Raw genomic sequence first — 22,613 nt, 5'->3', positions numbered from 1 at the left:
AGCTTCGGAATCTAAAACTGTACCCATAGGAGAAGTTCAAGTTATAGAAAGTTAGAGTGTCAGTCCTCTTGTACTTAAGTCGGCATTCTGCCGTTTGTATTACATTCAGTTGCAATTTCTGTGTTTCATCGTCAATAAGAAGGTGCAAGGGATACAGTAAACCGGAAGTGAAGCATCGGAAACTGATACTCCACTCACAGGAGAGGTTCAAATCATAGAAAGTTAGAGTGTCAGTCCACTTGTACTTAAGTCGGCATTGTGCCTTTTGTATTACACTTGGATGCAATTTCTGTATTTCAGCGTCAATAAGAAGGTCCATGGGATACAGTAATCCTGAAGTGAAGCATCGGAATCTAAAACTGGACTTATAGGAGAGGTTCAAATCAAAGAAAGTTAGAGTGTCAGTCCTCTTGTACTTAAGTTGGCATTGTGCCTTTTGTATTAAATTCGGATGCAATTTCTGTGTTTCATCGTCAATAAGATGGTCGAAGGGATACAGTAAACCTGAAGTGAAGCATCGGAATCTAAAACTGGACTCACAGGAGAGGTTGAAATCATAGAAAGTTAGAGTGTCAGTCCTCTTGTACTTAAGATGGCATTGTGCCATTTGTATTAAATTCGGATGCAATATCTGTGTTTCATCGTCAACAAGAAGGTCCAACTGATACAGTAAACCTGAAGTGAAGCATTGGAATCTAGAACTGGACTCACAGGAGAGGTTCAAATCATAGAAAGTTATTGTGTCAGTCCTCTTGTACTTAAGGCGGCATTGTGCCATCTGTATTAAATTCGGATGCAATTTCTGTGTTTCATCGTCAATAAGAAGGTCCAACGGAAACAGTAAACCTGAGTGAAGCATCGGGATCTAAAACTGGATTCACAGAGGGGTTCAAATCATAGAAGGTTAGAGTGTCAGCCCTCCTGTACTTAAGTCGGCATTGTGCATTTTTTATTAAATTCCGATGCAATTTCTGTGTTTCATCGTCAATAAGAAGGTCCAAGGGATACAGTAAACCGGAAATGAAGCATCAGAATCTGAAACTGGACTCACAGGAGAGGTTCAAATCATAGAAAGTTACATTGTCAGTCCTCTTGTACTTAAGTCGGCATTGTGCCTTTTGGATTAAATTCGAACGCATTTTCTGTGTTTCATCGTCAATAAGAAGGGCCAAGGGATACAGTAAACCTGAAGTGAAGCTTCGAAATCTAAAACAGGACTCACAGGAGAGGTTCAAACCATAGAAAGTTAGAGTGTCAGTCCTCTTGTACTTAAGTCGGCTTTGTGCCTTTTGTATTAAATTCGAATGCTATTTCTGTGTTTCATCTACAATAAGAAGGTCAAAAGGATACAGTAAACCTGAAGTGTAGCATCCGAATCTAAAACTGGACTCACAGGAGAGGCTCAAATCATAGAAAGTTAGAGTGTCAGTCCTCTTGTACTTAAGTCAGCATTGTGCCTTTTGTATTAAATTCGGATGCAATTTCTGTGTTTCATTGTCAATAAAATGGCCAAGGGATACAGTAAACCTGCAGTGAAGCATCGGAAACTTAAAGTGGACTCACAGGAGAGGTTCAAATCATAGAAAGTTAGAGTCTCAGTCCTCTTGTACTTAAGTCGGCATTGTACCTTTTGTATTAAATTGGGATGCAATTTCAGTGTTTCATCGTCAATAGGAAGGTCAAAGGGACACAGTAAACCTGAAGTGAAGCATCGGAATCTAAAACTGGACTCACAGCAGAGGTTCAAACCATAGAAAGTTAGAGTTTCAGTCCTCTTGTACTTAAGTCGGCATTGAGAATTTTGTATTAAATTCGGATGCAATTTCTGTGTTTCATCGTCAATAAGATGGTCCAAGGGATACAGTAAACCTGAAGTGAAGCATCGGAATCTATAACTGGTCTCACAGGAGAGGCTCAAATCATAGAAAGTTAGTGTGTCAGTCCTCTTGTACTTAAGTCGGCATTGTGCCTTTTGGATTAAATTCGGATGCAATTTCTATGTTTCATCGTCAATAAAAAGGTCCAAGGGATACAGTAAACCTGCAGTGTAGCATCGGAATCTTAAAGTGGACTCACAGGAGAGGTTCAAATCATAGAAAGTTAGAGTGTCAGTCCTCTTGTACTTAAGTCGGCATTCTGCCGTTTGTATTAAATTCAGTTACAATTTCTGTGTTTCATCGTCAATAAGAAGGTCCAAGGGTTACAGTAAACCGGATGTGAAGCATCGGAATCTAAAACTGGACTCACAGGAGGGGTTCAAATCATAGAAAATTAGAGTGTCAGTCCTCTTGTACTTAAGTCGGCATTGTGCCTTTTGTATTATATTCGGATGCAATTTCTGTGTTTCATCGTCAATAAGATGCTCCAAGGGATACAGTAGACCTGAAGGGAAGCTTCGGAATCTAAAACTGGACTCACAGGAGAGGTTCAAATCATAGAAAGTTAGAGTCTCAGTCCTCTTGTACTTAAGTCGGCATTGTGCCTTTTGTATTAAATTCGGATGCAATTTCTGTGTTTCATCGTCAATAAAACGGTCCAAGGGATACAGTAAAACTGAAGTGAAGCATCGGAATCTTAAACTGGACTCACAGGAAACGTTCAAATCATAGAAAGATAGAGTGTCAGTCCTCTTGTACTTAGGTCGGCATTGTGCCTTTTGTATTAGGATCGGATGCAATTTCAGTGTTCCATCGTCAATAAGAAGGTCCAAGGGATACAGTAAACCTGAAGTGAAGCATCGGAATCCAAAACTGGACTCACAGCAGAGGTTCAGATCATAGAAAGTTAGAGTGTCAGTCCTGTTGTACTTAAGTCGGCATTGTGCCTATTGTATTTAATTCGGATGCAATATCTGTGTTTCATCGTTAACAATAAGGTCCAACTGATACAGTTAACCTGAAGTGAAGCATTGGAATCTAGAACTGGACTCACAGGAGAGGTTCAAATCATAGATAGTTATTGTGTCAGTCCACTTGTACTTAAGGCGGCATTGTGCCATTTGTATTAAATTCGGATGCAATTTCTGTGTTTCATCGTCAATAAGAAGGTCCAACGGATACAGTAAACCAGAAGTGAAGCATCGGGATCTAAAACTGGATTCACAGGAGAGGTTCAAATCATAGAAAGTTAGAGTGTCAGTCCTCTTGTACTTAAGTCGGCATTCTGCCGTTTGTAATACATTCAGTTGCAATTTCTGTGTTTCATCGTCAATAAGAAGGTGCAAGGGATACAGTAATCCTGAAGTGAAGCATCGGAATCTGAAGCTGGACTCACAGGAAAGGTTCAAATTATAGAAAGTTAGAGTGTCAGCCCTCCTGTACTTAAGTCGGCATTGTGCATTTTTTATTAAATTCCGATGCAATTTCTGTGTTTCATCGTCAATAAGAAGGTCCAAGGGATACAGTAAACCGGAAATGAAGCATCAGAATCTGAAACTGGACTCACAATAGAGGTTCAAATCATAGAAAGTTAGAGTGTCAGTCCTCTTGTACTTAAGCCGGATTGTGCCTTTTGTATTAAATTCGGATGCAATTTCTGTGTTTCATCGTCAATAAGAAGGTCCAAGGGATACAGTAAACCGGAAGTGAAGCATCGGAATCTAAAACTCTACTCACAGCAGGGGTTCAAATCTTAGAAAGTTAGAGTGTCAGTCCTCTTGTACTTAAGTCGTCATTGTGCCTTTTGTTTTAAATTCGGATGCAATATCTGAGTTTCATCGTCAATAAGAAGGTCCTAGGGATACAGTAAACCTGAAGTGAAGCAATGGAATCTAAAACTGGACTCACAGGAGAGAATCAAATCATAGAAAATTAGAGTGTCAGTCCTCTTGTACTTAAGTCGGCATTGTGTTTTCGTATTAAATTCGGATGGAATTTCTGTGTTTCATTGTCAATAAGATGCTCCAAGGGATACAGTAAACCTGAAGTGTAGCATCGGAATCTAAAATTGGACTCACATTAGAGGTTCAAATCATAGAAAGTTAGAGTGTCAGTCCTCTTGTACTTCAGTCGGCATTGTGCTGTTTGTATTACATTCAGTTGCAATATCTGTGTTTCATCGTCAATAAGAAGGTGCAAGGGATACAGTGAACCGGAAGTGAAGCATCGGAATCTAAAACTGGACTCACAAGAAAGGTTCAAATCATAGAAAGTTAGAGTGTCAGTCCTCCTGTACTTAAATCGGCATTGTGCCTTATGTATTAAATTCGGATGCAATTTCTGTGTTTCATCGTCAATAAGAAGGTCCAAGGTATACAGTAAACCTGAAGTGAAGCATCGGAATCTAAAACTGGACTCACAGGAGAGGTTCAAATCACAGTAAGTTAGAGTGTCAGTCCTCTTGTACTTAATTCGGCATTGTGCCTTTTGTATTAAATTCGGATGCAATTTCTGTGTTTCATCGTCAATAAGGAGGTCCATGGGATACAGCAAACCGGAAGTGAAGCATTGGAATCTAAAACTGGACTCACAGGAGAGGTTCAAATCATCGAAAGTTAGAGTGTCAGTCGTCTTGTACTTAAGTCGGCTTTGTGCTTTTTGTATTAAATTCGGATGCTATTTCTGTGTTTCATCGTCAATAAGAAGGTCCAAGGGATACAGTAAACCTGAAGTGAAGCATTGGAATCTAAAACTGGATTCACAGGAGAGCGTCAAATCATAGAAAGATAGAGTGTCAGTCCCCTTGTACTTAAGTCGGCATTGTGCCTTTTGTATATAACTCGCATTCAGTTTCTGTGCTTCATCGTCAATAAGAAGGTCCAAGGGATACAGTAGATCTGCAGTGAAGCTTCGGAATCTAAAACTGTACCCATAGGAGAAGTTCAAGTTATAGAAAGTTAGAGTGTCAGTCCTCTTGTACTTAAGTCGGCATTCTGCCGTTTGTATTACATTCAGTTGCAATTTCTGTGTTTCATCGTCAATAAGAAGGTGCAAGGGATACAGTAAACCGGAAGTGAAGCATCGGAAACTGATACTCCACTCACAGGAGAGGTTCAAATCATAGAAAGTTAGAGTGTCAGTCCACTTGTACTTAAGTCGGCATTGTGCCTTTTGTATTACACTTGGATGCAATTTCTGTATTTCAGCGTCAATAAGAAGGTCCATGGGATACAGTAATCCTGAAGTGAAGCATCGGAATCTAAAACTGGACTTATAGGAGAGGTTCAAATCAAAGAAAGTTAGAGTGTCAGTCCTCTTGTACTTAAGTTGGCATTGTGCCTTTTGTATTAAATTCGGATGCAATTTCTGTGTTTCATCGTCAATAAGATGGTCGAAGGGATACAGTAAACCTGAAGTGAAGCATCGGAATCTAAAACTGGACTCACAGGAGAGGTTGAAATCATAGAAAGTTAGAGTGTCAGTCCTCTTGTACTTAAGATGGCATTGTGCCATTTGTATTAAATTCGGATGCAATATCTGTGTTTCATCGTCAACAAGAAGGTCCAACTGATACAGTAAACCTGAAGTGAAGCATTGGAATCTAGAACTGGACTCACAGGAGAGGTTCAAATCATAGAAAGTTATTGTGTCAGTCCTCTTGTACTTAAGGCGGCATTGTGCCATCTGTATTAAATTCGGATGCAATTTCTGTGTTTCATCGTCAATAAGAAGGTCCAACGGAAACAGTAAACCTGAGTGAAGCATCGGGATCTAAAACTGGATTCACAGAGGGGTTCAAATCATAGAAGGTTAGAGTGTCAGCCCTCCTGTACTTAAGTCGGCATTGTGCATTTTTTATTAAATTCCGATGCAATTTCTGTGTTTCATCGTCAATAAGAAGGTCCAAGGGATACAGTAAACCGGAAATGAAGCATCAGAATCTGAAACTGGACTCACAGGAGAGGTTCAAATCATAGAAAGTTACATTGTCAGTCCTCTTGTACTTAAGTCGGCATTGTGCCTTTTGGATTAAATTCGAACGCATTTTCTGTGTTTCATCGTCAATAAGAAGGGCCAAGGGATACAGTAAACCTGAAGTGAAGCTTCGAAATCTAAAACAGGACTCACAGGAGAGGTTCAAACCATAGAAAGTTAGAGTGTCAGTCCTCTTGTACTTAAGTCGGCTTTGTGCCTTTTGTATTAAATTCGAATGCTATTTCTGTGTTTCATCTACAATAAGAAGGTCAAAAGGATACAGTAAACCTGAAGTGTAGCATCCGAATCTAAAACTGGACTCACAGGAGAGGCTCAAAACATAGAAAGTTAGAGTGTCAGTCCTCTTGTACTTAAGTCAGCATTGTGCCTTTTGTATTAAATTCGGATGCAATTTCTGTGTTTCATTGTCAATAAAATGGCCAAGGGATACAGTAAACCTGCAGTGAAGCATCGGAAACTTAAAGTGGACTCACAGGAGAGGTTCAAATCATAGAAAGTTAGAGTCTCAGTCCTCTTGTACTTAAGTCGGCATTGTACCTTTTGTATTAAATTGGGATGCAATTTCAGTGTTTCATCGTCAATAGGAAGGTCAAAGGGACACAGTAAACCTGAAGTGAAGATCGGAATCTAAAACTGGACTCACAGCAGAGGTTCAAACCATAGAAAGTTAGAGTTTCAGTCCTCTTGTACTTAAGTCGGCATTGAGAATTTTGTATTAAATTCGGATGCAATTTCTGTGTTTCATCGTCAATAAGATGGTCCAAGGGATACAGTAAACCTGAAGTGAAGCATCGGAATCTATAACTGGTCTCACAGGAGAGGCTCAAATCATAGAAAGTTAGTGTGTCAGTCCTCTTGTACTTAAGTCGGCATTGTGCCTTTTGGATTAAATTCGGATGCAATTTCTATGTTTCATCGTCAATAAAAAGGTCCAAGGGATACAGTAAACCTGCAGTGTAGCATCGGAATCTTAAAGTGGACTCACAGGAGAGGTTCAAATCATAGAAAGTTAGAGTGTCAGTCCTCTTGTACTTAAGTCGGCATTCTGCCGTTTGTATTAAATTCAGTTACAATTTCTGTGTTTCATCGTCAATAAGAAGGTCCAAGGGTTACAGTAAACCGGATGTGAAGCATCGGAATCTAAAACTGGACTCACAGGAGGGGTTCAAATCATAGAAAATTAGAGTGTCAGTCCTCTTGTACTTATGTCGGCATTGTGCCTTTTGTATTATATTCGGATGCAATTTCTGTGTTTCATCGTCAATAAGATGCTCCAAGGGATACAGTAGACCTGAAGGGAAGCTTCGGAATCTAAAACTGGACTCACAGGAGAGGTTCAAATCATAGAAAGTTAGAGTCTCAGTCCTCTTGTACTTAAGTCGGCATTGTGCCTTTTGTATTAAATTCGGATGCAATTTCTGTGTTTCATCGTCAATAAAACGGTCCAAGGGATACAGTAAAACTGAAGTGAAGCATCGGAATCTTAAACTGGACTCACAGGAAAGGTTCAAATCATAGAAAGATAGAGTGTCAGTCCTCTTGTACTTAGGTCGGCATTGTGCCTTTTGTATTAGGATCGGATGCAATTTCAGTGTTCCATCGTCAATAAGAAGGTCCAAGGGATACAGTAAACCTGAAGTGAAGCATCGGAATCCAAAACTGGACTCACAGCAGAGGTTCAGATCATAGAAAGTTAGAGTGTCAGTCCTGTTGTACATAAGTCGGCATTGTGCCTATTGTATTTAATTCGGATGCAATATCTGTGTTTCATCGTTAACAAGAAGGTCCAACTGATACAGTAAACCTGAAGTGAAGCATTGGAATCTAGAACTGGACTCACGGGAGAGGTTCAAATCATAGATAGTTATTGTGTCAGTCCACTTGTACTTAAGGCGGCATTGTGCCATTTGTATTAAATTCGGATGCAATTTCTGTGTTTCATCGTCAATAAGAAGGTCCAACGGATACAGTAAACCTGAAGTGAAGCATCGGGATCTAAAACTGGATTCACAGGAGAGGTTCAAATCATAGAAAGTTAGAGTGTCAGTCCTCTTGTACTTAAGTCGGCATTCTGCCGTTTGTAATACATTCAGTTGCAATTTCTGTGTTTCATCGTCAATAAGAAGGTGCAAGGGATACAGTAATCCTGAAGTGAAGCATCGGAATCTGAAACTGGACTCACAGGAAAGGTTCAAATTATAGAAAGTTAGAGTGTCAGCCCTCCTGTACTTAAGTCGGCATTGTGCATTTTTTATTAAATTCCGATGCAATTTCTGTGTTTCATCGTCAATAAGAAGGTCCAAGGGATACAGTAAACCGGAAATGAAGCATCAGAATCTGAAACTGGACTCACAATAGAGGTTCAAATCATAGAAAGTTAGAGTGTCAGTCCACTTGTACTTAAGCCGGATTGTGCCTTTTGTATTAAATTCGGATGCAATTTCTGTGTTTCATCGTCAATAAGAAGGTCCAAGGGATACTGTAAACCGGAAGTGAAGCATCGGAATCTAAAACTCTACTCACAGCAGGGGTTCAAATCTTAGAAAGTTAGAGTGTCAGTCCTCTTGTACTTAAGTCGTCATTGTGCCTTTTGTTTTAAATTCGGATGCAATATCTGAGTTTCATCGTCAATAAGAAGGTCCTAGGGATACAGTAAACCTGAAGTGAAGCAATGGAATCTAAAACTGGACTCACAGGAGAGAATCAAATCATAGAAAATTAGAGTGTCAGTCCTCTTGTACTTAAGTCGGCATTGTGTTTTCGTATTAAATTCGGATGGAATTTCTGTGTTTCATTGTCAATAAGATGCTCCAAGGGATACAGTAAACCTGAAGTGTAGCATCGGAATCTAAAATTGGACTCACATTAGAGGTTCAAATCATAGAAAGTTAGAGTGTCAGTCCTCTTGTACTTCAGTCGGCATTGTGCCGTTTGTATTACATTCAGTTGCAATATCTGTGTTTCATCGTCAATAAGAAGGTGCAAGGGATACAGTGAACCGGAAGTGAAGCATCGGAATCTAAAACTGGACTCACAAGAAAGGTTCAAATCATAGAAAGTTAGAGTGTCAGTCCTCCTGTACTTAAATCGGCATTGTGCCTTATGTATTAAATTCGGATGCAATTTCTGTGTTTCATCGACAATAAGAAGGTCCAAGGGATACAGTAAACCGGAAGTGAAGCATCGGAATCTGAAACTGGACTCACAGGAGAAGTTCAAATCATAGAAAGTTAGAGTGTCAGTCCTCTTGTACTTGAGTCGGCATTGTGCCTTTTGTATTACATTTGCATGCAATTTCTGTGTTTCATCGTCAATAAGAAGGTCCAAGGGATACAGTAATCCTGAAATGGAGCATTGGAATCTAAAACTGGACTCACAGGAGAGTTTCAAATTATAGAAAGTTAGAGTGTCAGTCCTCTTGTACTTAAGTCGGCATTGTGCCTTTGGTATTAAATTCGAATGCTATTTCTGTGTTTCATCGTCAATAAGAAGGTCCAAGGGATACAGTAAACCTGAAGTGAAGCATCGGAATCTAAAACTGGACTCACAGGAGAGGCTCAAATCATAGAAATTTAGAGTGTCAGTCCTCTTGTACTTAAGTCGGCATTGTGCCTTGTGTATTACATTTGGATGCAATTTCTGTGTTTCATCGTCAATAAGAAGGTCCATGGGATACAATAAACCTGAAGTGAAGCATCGGAATCTAAAACTGGACTCACAAGAGAGGTTCAAATCATAGAAAGTTAGAGTGTCAGTCCTCTTGTACTTAAGACGGCTTTGTGCCGTTTGTATTAAATTCGAATGCTATTTCTGTGTTTCATCTACAATGAGAAGGTCAAAAGGATACAGTAAACCTGAAGTGTAGCATCGGAATCTAAAAGTGGACTCACAGGAGAGGCTCAAATCATAGAAAGTTAGAGTGTCAGTCCTCTTGTACTTAAGTCAGCATTGTGCCTTTTGTATTAAATTCGGATGCAATTTCTGTGTTTCATTGTCAATAAAATGGTCCAAGGGATACAGTAAACCTGCAGTGAAGCATCGGAAACTTAAAGTGGACTCACAGGAGTGGTTCAAATCATAGAAAGTTAGAGTCTCAGTCCTCTTGTACTTAAGTCGGCATTGTACCTTTTGTATTAAATTCGGATGCAATTTCAGTGTTTCATCGTCAATAGGAAGGTCAAAGGGACACAGTAAACCTGAAGTGAAGCATCGGAATCTAAAACTGGACTCACAGCAGAGGTTCAAACCATAGAAAGTTAGAGTTTCAGTCCTCTTGTACTTAAGTCGGCATTGAGAATTTTGTATTAAATTCGGATGCAATTTCTGTGTTTCATCGTCAATAAGATGGTCCAAGGGATACAGTAAACCTGAAGTGAAGCATCGGAATCTATAACTGGTCTCACAGGAGAGGCTCAAATCATAGAAAGTTAGTGTGTCAGTCCTCTTGTACTTATGTCGGCATTGTGCCTTTTGGATTAAATTTGGATGCAATTTCTATGTTTCATCGTCAATAAAAAGGTCCTAGGGATACTGTTAACCTGCAGTGTAGCATCGGAATCTTAAAGTGGACTCACAGGAGAGGTTCAAATCATAGAAAGTTAGAGTGTCAGTCCTCTTGTACTTAAGTCGGCATTCTGCCGTTTGTATTAAATTCAGTTACAATTTCTGTGTTGCATCGTCAATAAGAAGGTCCAAGGGTTACAGTAAACCGGATGTGAAGCATCGGAATCTAAAACTGGACTCACAGGAGAGGTTCAAATCATAGAAAATTAGAGTGTCAGTCCTCTTGTGCTTATGTCGGCATTGTGCCTTTTGTATTATATTCGGATGCAATTTCTGTGTTTCACCGTCAATAAGATTGTCCAAGGGATACAGTAGACCTGAAGTGAAGCTTCGGAATCTAAAACTGGACTCACAGGAGAGGTTCAAATCATAGAAAGTTAGAGTCTCAGTCCTCTTGTACTTAAGTCGGCATTGTGCCTTTTGTATTAAATTCGGATGCAATTTCTGTGTTTCATCGTCAATAAAACGGTCCAAGGGATACAGTAAAACTGAAGTGAAGCTTCGGAATCTAAAACTGGACTCACAGGAGAGGTTCAAATCATAGAAAGTTAGAGTCTCAGTCCTCTTGTACTTAAGTCGGCATGGTACCTTTTGTATTAAATTCGGATGCAATTTCAGTGTTTCATCGTCAATAGGAAGGTCAAAGGGACACAGTAAACCTGAAGTGAAGCATCGGAATCTAAAACTGGACTCACAGCAGAGGTTCAGATCATAGAAAGTTAGAGTGTCAGTCCTGTTGTACTTAAGTCAGCATTGTGCCTATTGTATTTAATTCGGATGCAATATCTGTGTTTCATCGTAAACAAGAAGGTCCAACTGATACAGTAAACCTGAAGTGAAGCATTGGAATCTAGAACTGGACTCACAGGAGAGGTTCAAATTGTAGAAAGTTATTGTGTCAGTCCTCTTGTACTTAAGGCGGCATTGTGCCATTTGTATTAAATTCGGATGCAATTTCTGTGTTTCATCGTCAATAAGAAGGTCCAACGGATACAGTAAACCTGAAGTGAAGCATCGGGATCTAAAACTGGATTCACAGGAGAGGTTCAAATCATAGAAGGTTAGAGTGTCAGTCCTCTTGTACTTAAGTCGGCATTCTGCCGTTTGTAATACATTCAGTTGCAATTTCTGTGTTTCATCGTCAATAAGAAGGTGCAAGGGATACAGTAATCCTGAAGTGAAGCATCGGAATCTGAAACTGGACTCACAGGAAAGGTTCAAATCATAGAAAGTTAGAGTGTCAGTCCTCTTGTACTTAAGCCGGATTGTGCCTTTTGTATTAAATTCGGAAACAATTTCTGTGTTTCATCGTCAATAAGAAGGTCCAAGGGATACAGTAAACCGGAAGTGAAGCATCGGAATCTAAAACTCTACTCACAGCAGGGGTTCAAATCTTAGAAAGTTAGAGTGTCAGTCCTCTTGTACTTAAGTCGTCATTGTGCCTTTTGTTAAAATTCGGATGCAATATCTGTGTTTCATCGTCAATAAGAAGGTCCAAGGGATACAGTAAACCTGAAGTGAAGCAATGGAATCTAAAACTGGACTCACAGGAGATATTCAAATCATAGAGAGTTAGAGTGTCAGTCCTCTTGTACTTAAGTCGGCATTGTGTTTTCGTATTAAATTCGGATGGAATTTCTGTGTTTCATTGTCAATAAGAAGCTCCAAGGGATACAGTAAACCTGAAGTGTAGCATCGGAATCTAAAATTGGACTCACTTTAGAGGTTCAAATCATAGAAAGTTAGAGTGTCAGTCCTCTTGTACTTCAGTCGGCATTGTGCCGTTTGTATTACATTCAGTTGCAATATCTGTGTTTCATCGTCAATAAGAAGGTGCAAGGGATACAGTAAACCTGAAGTGAAGCATCGGAATCTAAAACTGGACTCACAAGAAAGGTTCAAATCATAGAAAGTTAGAGTGTCAGTCCTCCTGTACTTAAATCGGCATTGTGCCTTATGTATTAAATTCGGATGCAATTTCTGTGTTTCATCGACAATAAGAAGGTCCAAGGGATACAGAAACCGGAAGTGAAGCATCGGAATCTGAAACTGGACTCACAGGAGAAGTTCAAATCATAGAAAGTTAGAGTGTCTGTCCTCTTGTACTTAAGTCGGCATTGTGCCTTTTGTATTAAATTCGAATGCTATTTCTGTGTTTCATCGTCAATAAGAAGGTCCAAGGGATACAGTAAACCTGAAGTGAAGCATCGGAATCTAAAACTGGACTCACAGGAGAGGCTCAAATCATAGAAATTTAGAGTGTCAGTCCTCTTGTACTTAAGTCGGCATTGTGCCTTTTGTAATAAATTCGGATGCAATTTCTGTGTTTCATCGTCAATAAAAAGGTCCAAGGGATACAGTGAACCTGAAGTGAAGGTTCGGAATCTTAAAGTGGACTCACAGGAGAGGTTCAAATCATAGAAAGTTACAGTGTCAGTCCTCTTATACTTAAGTCGGCATTGTGCCTTTTGTATTTAATTCAGATACAATTTCAGTGTTTCATCGTCAATAAGAAAGTCGAAGGGATACAGTAAACCTGAAGTGAAGAATCGGAATCTAAAAATGAACTAACAGCAGAGGTTCAAATAATAGAAAGTTAGAGTTTCAGTCCTCTTGTACTTAAGGTGACATTGTGAATTTTGTATTCAATTCGGACGCAATATCTGTGTTTCATCGTCAATAAGAAGGTCCAAGGGATAGAGTAAACCTGAAGTGAAGCATTGGAATCTAAAACTGGACTCACAGGAGAGGTTCAAATCATAGAAATTTAGAGTGTCGGTCCTCTTCTACTTAAGTCGGCATTGTGTTTTTATATTAAATTCGGATGGAACTTCTGTGTTTCATCGTCAATAACAAGGTCCAAGGGATACAGTAAACCTGAAGTGTAGCATCGGAATCTAAAACTGGACTCACAGGAGAGGTTCAAATCATAGAAACGTAGAGTGTCAGTCCTCTTGTACTTAAGGCGGCATTGTGCCTTTTGTATTAAATTCGGATGCAATTTCTGTGTTTCGTCGTCAATAAGAAAGTCGAAGGGATACAGTAAACCTGAAGTGAAGCATCGGAATCTAAAACTGGACTCACAGGAGATGTTCAAATCATAGAAAGTTAAAGTGTCAGTCCTCTTGTACTTAAGTCGGCATTGTGGCTTGTGTATTACATTTGGATGCAATTTCTGTGTTTCACGTCAATAAGAAGGTCCATGGGATATAGTAAACCTGAAGTGAAGCGTCGGAATCTATAACTGGACTCAGAGCAGAGGTTCAAATCATAGAAAGTTAGAGTGTCAGTCCTCTTGTACTTAAGTCGGCTTTGTGCCTTTTGTAATAAATTCGACTGCTATTTCTGTGTTTCATCGTCAATAAGAAGGTCCATGGGATACAGTAGACCTGAAGTGAAGCATCGGAATCAAAAACTGGTCGCACAGGAGAGGCTCAAATCATAGACAGTTAGAGTGTCAGTCCTCCTGTACTTCAGTCGGCATTAAGCCTTTTGTATGAAATTCGGATGCAATTTCTGTGTTGCATCGTCAATAAAAAGGTCCAAGGGATACAGTAAACCTGAAGTCAAGCAACGGAATCTTAAAGTGGACCCACAGGGGACGTTCAAATCTTAGAAAGTTAGAGTGTCAGTCCTCTTGTACTTAAGTCTTCATTGTGCCCTTTGTATTAAATTCGGATGCAATTTCAGTGTTTCATCGTCAATAAGAAAGTCCAAGGGATACATTTAACCTGAAGTGAAGCATCGGAATCTAAAACTGGACTCACAGCAGAGGTTCAAATCATAGAAAGTTAGAGTGTCAGTCCTCTTGTAATTAAGGCGGCATTGTGCCTTTTGTATTAAATTCGGATGCAATTTCTGTGTTTCGACGTCAATAAGAAGGTCCAAGGCATACAGTAAACCTGAAGTGAAGCATCGGAATCTGAAACTGGACTCAGAGGAGAGGTTCAAATCACAGAAAGTTAGAGTGTCAGTCCTCTTGTCTTTAAGTCGGCATTGTGCCTTGTGTATTACATTTGGATGCAATTTCTGTGTTTCATCGTCAATACGAAGGTCCATGGGATACAGTAAACCTGAAGCGAAACATCGGAATTTAAAACTGGACTCAGAGGAGAGGCTCAAATCATAGAAAGTTAGAGTGTCAGTCCTCTTGTACTTATGTCGGCATTCTGCTGTTTGTATTAAATTCAGTTGCAATTTCTGTGCTTCAGCGTGAATAAGAAGGTCCAAGGGATACAGTAAACCTGAAGTGAAGCATCGGAATCTAAAACTGGACCCACAGGAGCGGTTCAAATCATAGAAAGTTAGAGTGTCAGTCCTCTTGTACTTAAGTCGGCATTGAGCCTTTTGAATTTTATTCCGATGCAATTTCTGTGCTTCATCGTCAATAAGAAGGTCCAAGGGATACAGTAAACCTGAATTGAAGCATCGGAATCTAAAACTGGACTCACAGGAGAGAGTCAAATCATAGAAAGTTAGAGTGTCAGACCTCTTGTACTTAAGTCGGCATTATGCCTTTTGTATTAAATTCGGATGCAATTTCAGTGTTTCATCGTCAATAAGAAGGTCCAAGGGATACAGTAAACCTGAAGTGAAGCATCGGAATCTGAATCTGGACTCACAGCATAGATTCAAATCATAGAAAGTTAGAGTTTCAGGCCTCTTGTACTTATGTCGGCATTTTGAATTTTGTATTAAATTCGGATGCAATATCTGTGTTTCATCGCGAATAAGAAGGTCCAAGGGATACAGTCAACTTGAAGTGAAGCAAGGGAATCTAAAACTGGACTCACAGGAGAGGTTGAAATCATAGAAAGTTAGAAAATCAGTCCTCTTGTACTTAAGGCGGCATTGTGCCTTTTGTATTAAATTCTGATGCAATTTCTGTGTTTCGTCGTCTATAGGAAGGTCCAAGGCATACACTAAACTTGAAGTGAAGCATCGGAATCTAAAACTGGACTCACAGGAGAGGTTCAAATCATAGAAAGTTAGAGTGTCAGTCCTCTTGTACTTAAGTCGGCATTGTGCCGTTTGTATTAAATTCGGATGCAATTTCTGTGTTTCATCGTGAATAAAAGGGTCCAAGGGATACAGTAAACCTGAAGTGAAGCGTCGGAATCGTAAACTGGACTCACAGGAGAGGTTCAAATCATAGAAAGTTAGAGTGTCAGTCCTCTTGTACTTAAGTCGGCATTGTGCCTTTTGTATTAAATTCGGATGCAATTTCAGTGTTCTATCGTTAATAAGAAGGTCCAAGGGATACTGTAAACCTGAAGTGAAGCATCGGAATATAAAACTGGACTCTCTGCAGACGTTCAAATCATTGAAAGTTAGAGTGTCAGTCCTCTTGAACTTAAGTCGGCATTGTGCCTTTTGTATTAAATTGGGATGTAATATCTGTGTTTCATCGTCAATAAGATGGTTCAAGGGATACAGTAAACCAGAAGTGAAGCATCAGGATCTAAAACTGGACTCACAGGAGATGTTGAAATCATAGAAAGTTAGAGTGTCAGTCCTCTTGTACTTAAGTCGGCATTGTGCCTTTTGTATTACATTTGGATGCAATTTCTGTGTTTCATCGTCAATATGAAGGTCCAAGGGATATAGTAATCCTGAAGTGAAGCATCGGAATCCAAAACTGGACTCACAGGAGAGGTTCAATACATAGAAAGTTAGAGTGTAAGTCCTCTTGTACTTATGTCGGCATTGTGCTTTTTGTATTAAATTCAGATGCAATTTCTTTGTTTCATCGACAATAAGAAGGTCCAAGGGATACAGTAAACCTGAAGTGAAGCATCGTAATCTAAAACTGGACTCACAGCAGAAGTTCAAATCATAGAAAGTTAGAGTGTCAGTCCTCTTGTACTTAAGTCGGCATTGTGCCTTTTGTATTAAATTCGGATGCAATATCTGTGTTTCATCGTCAATAAGAAGGTCCAAAGGGATTCAGTAAACCTGAAGTGAAGCACTGGAATCTACAACTGGACTCACACGAGAGGTTCAAATCATAGAATGTTAGAGTGTCAGTCCTCTTGTACTTAAGTCGGCATTGTGCCATTGTATTAAATTCGGATGGATTTTCTGTGTTTCATTGTCAACAAGAAGGTCCAAGGGATACAGTAAACCTGAAGTGTAGCATCGGAATCTAAAACTAGACTCACAGGAGAGGTTCAAACCATAGAAAGTTATTGTGTCAGTCCACTTTTACTTAAGTCAGCATTGTGCCTTTTGTATTAAATTCGGATGCAATTTCTGTGTTTCATCGTCAATAAGATGGTCCAAGGGATACAGTAAACCGGAAGTGAAGCATCGGAATCTAAAACTGGACTCACAGGAGAGGTTCAAATAATAGAATGTTAGAGTGTCAGTCCTCTTATACTTAAGTCGGCATTGTGCCTTTTGTATTGCATTTGGATGCAATTTCTGTGTTTCATCGTCAATAAAATGGTCCAAGGGAAACAGGAAACTTGAAGCGAAGCATCGGAATCTTAAACTGGATTCAGAGGAGAGGTTCAAATCATAGAAAGTTAGAGTGTCAGTCCTGTTGTACTTAAGTCGGCATTGTGCCTATTGTATTTAATTCGGATGCAATATCTGTGTTTCATCGTTAACAAGAAGGTCCAACTGATACAGTAAACCTGAAGTGAAGCATTGGAATCTAGAACTGGACTCACAGGAGAGGTTCAAATCATAGATAGTTATTGTGTCAGTCCACTTGTACTTAAGGCGGCATTGTGCCATTTGTATTAAATTCGGATGCAATTTCTGTGTTTCATCGTCAATAAGAAGGTCCAAGGGAAACAGGAAACTTGAAGCGAAGCATCGGAATCTTAAACTGGATTCAGAGGAGAGGTTCAAATCATAGAAAGTTAGAGTGTCAGTCCTCTTGTACTTAAGTCGGCATTGTGCTTTTTGTATTAAATTCGGATGCAATTTCAGTGTTCCAACGTCAGTGAGAAGGTCCAAGGGATACAGTAAACCTCAAGTGAAGCATCGGAATCTAAAACTGGACTCACAGGAGAGGTTCAAATCATAGAAAGTTAGAGTGTCAGTCCTCTTGTACGTAAGTCAGCATTGTGCCTTTTGTATTAAATTCAGATGCAATATCTGTGTTTCATCGTCAATAAGAAGGTCCAAGGGATATAGTAAACCTGAAGTGAAGGATTGGAATCTAAAACTGGACTCACAGGAGAGGTTCAAATCGTAGAAAGTTAGAGTGTCAGTCCTTTTGTACTTAAGTCGGCATTGTGCGTTTTTATTAAATTCGAATGGAATTTCTGTGTTTCATCGTCAATAAGAAGGTGCAAGGGCTACAGTACACCGGAAGTGTAGCAACGGAATCGAAAACTGGACTCACAGGAGAGGTTCTAATTATAGAAAGTTATTGTGTCAGTCCTCTTGTACTTAAGGCGGCATTGTGCCTTTTGTATTAATTTCGGATGGAACTTCTGTGTTTCATCGTCAATAAGAAGGTCCAAGGGATACAGTAAACCTGAAGTGTAGCATCGGAATCTAAAACTGGACTCACAGGAGAGGTTCAAATCACAGAAAGTTAGAGTGTCAGTCCTCTTGTACTTAAGGCGGCATTGTGCCTTTTGTATTAAATTCGGATGCAATTTCTGTGTTTCGTTGTCAATAAGAAAGTCCAAGGGATACAGTAAACCTGAGGTGAAGCATCGGAATCTAAAACTGGACTCACAGGAGATGTTCAAATCATTTGAAGTTAAAGTGTCAGTCCTCTTGTACTTAAGTCGACATTGTGGCTTGTGTATTACATTTGGATGCAATTTCTGTGTTTCACGTCAATAAGAAGGTCCATGGGACACAGTAAACCTGAAGTGAAGCATCGGAATCTAAAACTGGACTCAGAGCAGAGGTTCAAATCATAGAAAGTTAGAGTGTCAGTCCTCTTGTACTTAAGTCGGCTTTGTGCCTTTTGTAATAAATTCGAATGCTATTTCTGTGTTTCATCGTCAATAAGAAGGTCCAAGGGATACAGTAGACCTGAAGTGAAGCATCGGAATCAAAAACTGGTCTCACAGGAGAGGCTCAGATCATAGAAAGTTAGAGTGTCAGTCCTCTTGTACTTCAGTCGGCATTAAGTTATTTGTATTAAATTCGGATGCAATTTCTGTGTTGCATCGTCAATAAAAAGGTCTAAGGGATACAGTAAACCTGAAGTCAAGCAACGGAATCTTAAAGTGGACTCACAGTACAGGTTCAAATCTTAGAAAGTTAGAGTGTCAGTCCTCTTGTACTTAAGTCGGCATTGTGCCCTTTGTATTAAATTCGGATGCAATTTCAGTGTTTCATCGTCAATAAGAAAGTCCAAGGGATACAGTAAACCTGAAGTGAAGCATCGGAATCTAAAACTGGAATCACAGCAGAGGTTCAAATCATAGAAAGTTAGAGTGTCAGTCCTCTTGTCTTTAAGTCGGCATTGTGCCTTGTGTATTACATTTGGATGCAATTTCTGTGTTTCATCGTCAATACGAAGGTCCATGGGATACAGTAAACCTGAAGCGAAACATCGGAATTTAAAACTGGACTCAGAGGAGAGGCTCAAATCATAGAAAGTTAGAGTGTCAGTCCTCTTGTACTTATGTCGGCATTCTGCTGTTTGTATTAAATTCAGTTGCAATTTCTGTGCTTCAGCGTGAATAAGAAGGTCCAAGGGATACAGTAAACCTGAAGTGAAGCATCGGAATCTAAAACTGGACCCACAGGAGCGGTTCAAATCATAGAAAGTTAGAGTGTCAGTCCTCTTGTACTTAAGTCGGCATTGAGCCTTTTGAATTTTATTCCGATGCAATTTCTGTGCTTCATCGTCAATAAGAAGGTCCAAGGGATACAGTAAACCTGAATTGAAGCATCGGAATCTAAAACTGGACTCACAGGAGAGAGTCAAATCATAGAAAGTTAGAGTGTCAGACCTCTTGTACTTAAGTCGGCATTATGCCTTTTGTATTAAATTCGGATGCAATTTCAGTGTTTCATCGTCAATAAGAAGGTCCAAGGGATACAGTAAACCTGAAGTGAAGCATCGGAATCTGAATCTGGACTCACAGCATAGATTCAAATCATAGAAAGTTAGAGTTTCAGGCCTCTTGTACTTATGTCGGCATTTTGAATTTTGTATTAAATTCGGATGCAATATCTGCGTTTCATCGCGAATAAGAAGGTCCAAGGGATACAGTCAACTTGAAGTGAAGCAAGGGAATCTAAAACTGGACTCACAGGAGAGGTTGAAATCATAGAAAGTTAGAAAATCAGTCCTCTTGTACTTAAGGCGGCATTGTGCCTTTTGTATTAAATTCTGATGCAATTTCTGTGTTTCGTCGTCTATAGGAAGGTTAAAGGCATACACTAAACTTGAAGTGAAGCATCGGAATCTAAAACTGGACTCACAGGAGAGGTTCAAATCATAGAAAGTTAGAGTGTCAGTCCTCTTGTACTTAAGTCGGCATTGTGCCGTTTGTATTAAATTCGGATGCAATTTCTGTGTTTCATCGTGAATAAAAGGGTCCAAGGGATACAGTAAACCTGAAGTGAAGCGTCGGAATCGTAAACTGGACTCACAGGAGAGGTTCAAATCATAGAAAGTTAGAGTGTCAGTCCTCTTGTACTTAAGTCGGCATTGTGCCTTTTGTATTAAATTCGGATGCAATTTCAGTGTTCTATCGTTAATAAGAAGGTCCAAGGGATACTGTAAACCTGAAGTGAAGCATCGGAATATAAAACTGGACTCTCTGCAGACGTTCAAATCATTGAAAGTTAGAGTGTCAGTCCTCTTGTACTTAAGTCGGCATTGTGCCTTTTGTATTACATTTGGATGCAATTTCTGTGTTTCATCGTCAATATGAAGGTCCAAGGGATATAGTAATCCTGAAGTGAAGCATCGGAATCCAAAACTGGACTCACAGGAGAGGTTCAATACATAGAAAGTTAGAGTGTAAGTCCTCTTGTACTTATGTCGGCATTGTGCTTTTTGTATTAAATTCAGATGCAATTTCTTTGTTTCATCGACAATAAGAAGGTCCAAGGGATACAGTAAACCTGAAGTGAAGCATCGTAATCTAAAACTGGACTCACAGCAGAAGTTCAAATCATAGAAAGTTAGAGTGTCAGTCCTCTTGTACTTAAGTCGGCATTGTGCCTTTTGTATTAAATTCGGATGCAATATCTGTGTTTCATCGTCAATAAGAAGGTCCAAAGGGATTCAGTAAACCTGAAGTGAAGCACTGGAATCTACAACTGGACTCACACGAGAGGTTCAAATCATAGAATGTTAGAGTGTCAGTCCTCTTGTACTTAAGTCGGCATTGTGCCATTGTATTAAATTCGGATGGATTTTCTGTGTTTCATTGTCAACAAGAAGGTCCAAGGGATACAGTAAACCTGAAGTGTAGCATCGGAATCTAAAACTAGACTCACAGGAGAGGTTCAAACCATAGAAAGTTATTGTGTCAGTCCACTTTTACTTAAGTCAGCATTGTGCCTTTTGTATTAAATTCGGATGCAATTTCTGTGTTTCATCGTCAATAAGATGGTCCAAGGGATACAGTAAACCGGAAGTGAAGCATCGGAATCTAAAACTGGACTCACAGGAGAGGTTCAAATAATAGAATGTTAGAGTGTCAGTCCTCTTATACTTAAGTCGGCATTGTGCCTTTTGTATTGCATTTGGATGCAATTTCTGTGTTTCATCGTCAATAAAAAGGTCCAAGGGAAACAGGAAACTTGAAGCGAAGCATCGGAATCTTAAACTGGATTCAGAGGAGAGGTTCAAATCATAGAAAGTTAGAGTGTCAGTCCTGTTGTACTTAAGTCGGCATTGTGCCTATTGTATTTAATTCGGATGCAATATCTGTGTTTCATCGTTAACAAGAAGGTCCAACTGATACAGTAAACCTGAAGTGAAGCATCGGAATCTAAAACTGGACTCACAGGAGAGGTTCAAATCATAGAAAGTTAGAGTGTCAGTCCTCTTGAACTTAAGTCGGCATTGTGCCTTTTGTATTAAATTGGGATGTAATATCTGTGTTTCATCGTCAATAAGATGGTTCAAGGGATACAGTAAACCAGAAGTGAAGCATCGGGATCTAAAACTGGACTCACAGGAGATGTTGAAATCATAGAAAGTTAGAGTGTCAGTCCTCTTGTACTTAAGTCGGCATTGTGCCTTTTGTATTACATTTGGATGCAATTTCTGTGTTTCATCGTCAATATGAAGGTCCAAGGGATATAGTAATCCTGAAGTGAAGCATCGGAATCCAAAACTGGACTCACAGGAGAGGTTCAATACATAGAAAGTTAGAGTGTAAGTCCTCTTGTACTTATGTCGGCATTGTGCTTTTTGTATTAAATTCAGATGCAATTTCTTTGTTTCATCGACAATAAGAAGGTCCAAGGGATACAGTAAACCTGAAGTGAAGCATCGTAATCTAAAACTGGACTCACAGCAGAAGTTCAAATCATAGAAAGTTAGAGTGTCAGTCCTCTTGTACTTAAGTCGGCATTGTGCCTTTTGTATTAAATTCGGATGCAATATCTGTGTTTCATCGTCAATAAGAAGGTCCAAAGGGATTCAGTAAACCTGAAGTGAAGCACTGGAATCTACAACTGGACTCACACGAGAGGTTCAAATCATAGAATGTTAGAGTGTCAGTCCTCTTGTACTTAAGTCGGCATTGTGCCATTGTATTAAATTCGGATGGATTTTCTGTGTTTCATTGTCAACAAGAAGGTCCAAGGGATACAGTAAACCTGAAGTGTAGCATCGGAATCTAAAACTAGACTCACAGGAGAGGTTCAAACCATAGAAAGTTATTGTGTCAGTCCACTTTTACTTAAGTCAGCATTGTGCCTTTTGTATTAAATTCGGATGCAATTTCTGTGTTTCATCGTCAATAAGATGGTCCAAGGGATACAGTAAACCGGAAGTGAAGCATCGGAATCTAAAACTGGACTCACAGGAGAGGTTCAAATAATAGAATGTTAGAGTGTCAGTCCTCTTATACTTAAGTCGGCATTGTGCCTTTTGTATTGCATTTGGATGCAATTTCTGTGTTTCATCGTCAATAAAAAGGTCCAAGGGAAACAGGAAACTTGAAGCGAAGCATCGGAATCTTAAACTGGATTCAGAGGAGAGGTTCAAATCATAGAAAGTTAGAGTGT

This window comes from Schistocerca serialis, chromosome 2, assembly GCF_023864345.2.
Source record: "Schistocerca serialis cubense isolate TAMUIC-IGC-003099 chromosome 2, iqSchSeri2.2, whole genome shotgun sequence".
NCBI classification, from domain to species: domain Eukaryota; kingdom Metazoa; phylum Arthropoda; class Insecta; order Orthoptera; family Acrididae; genus Schistocerca; species Schistocerca serialis.
This window is presented reverse-complemented; position numbering follows the sequence as displayed.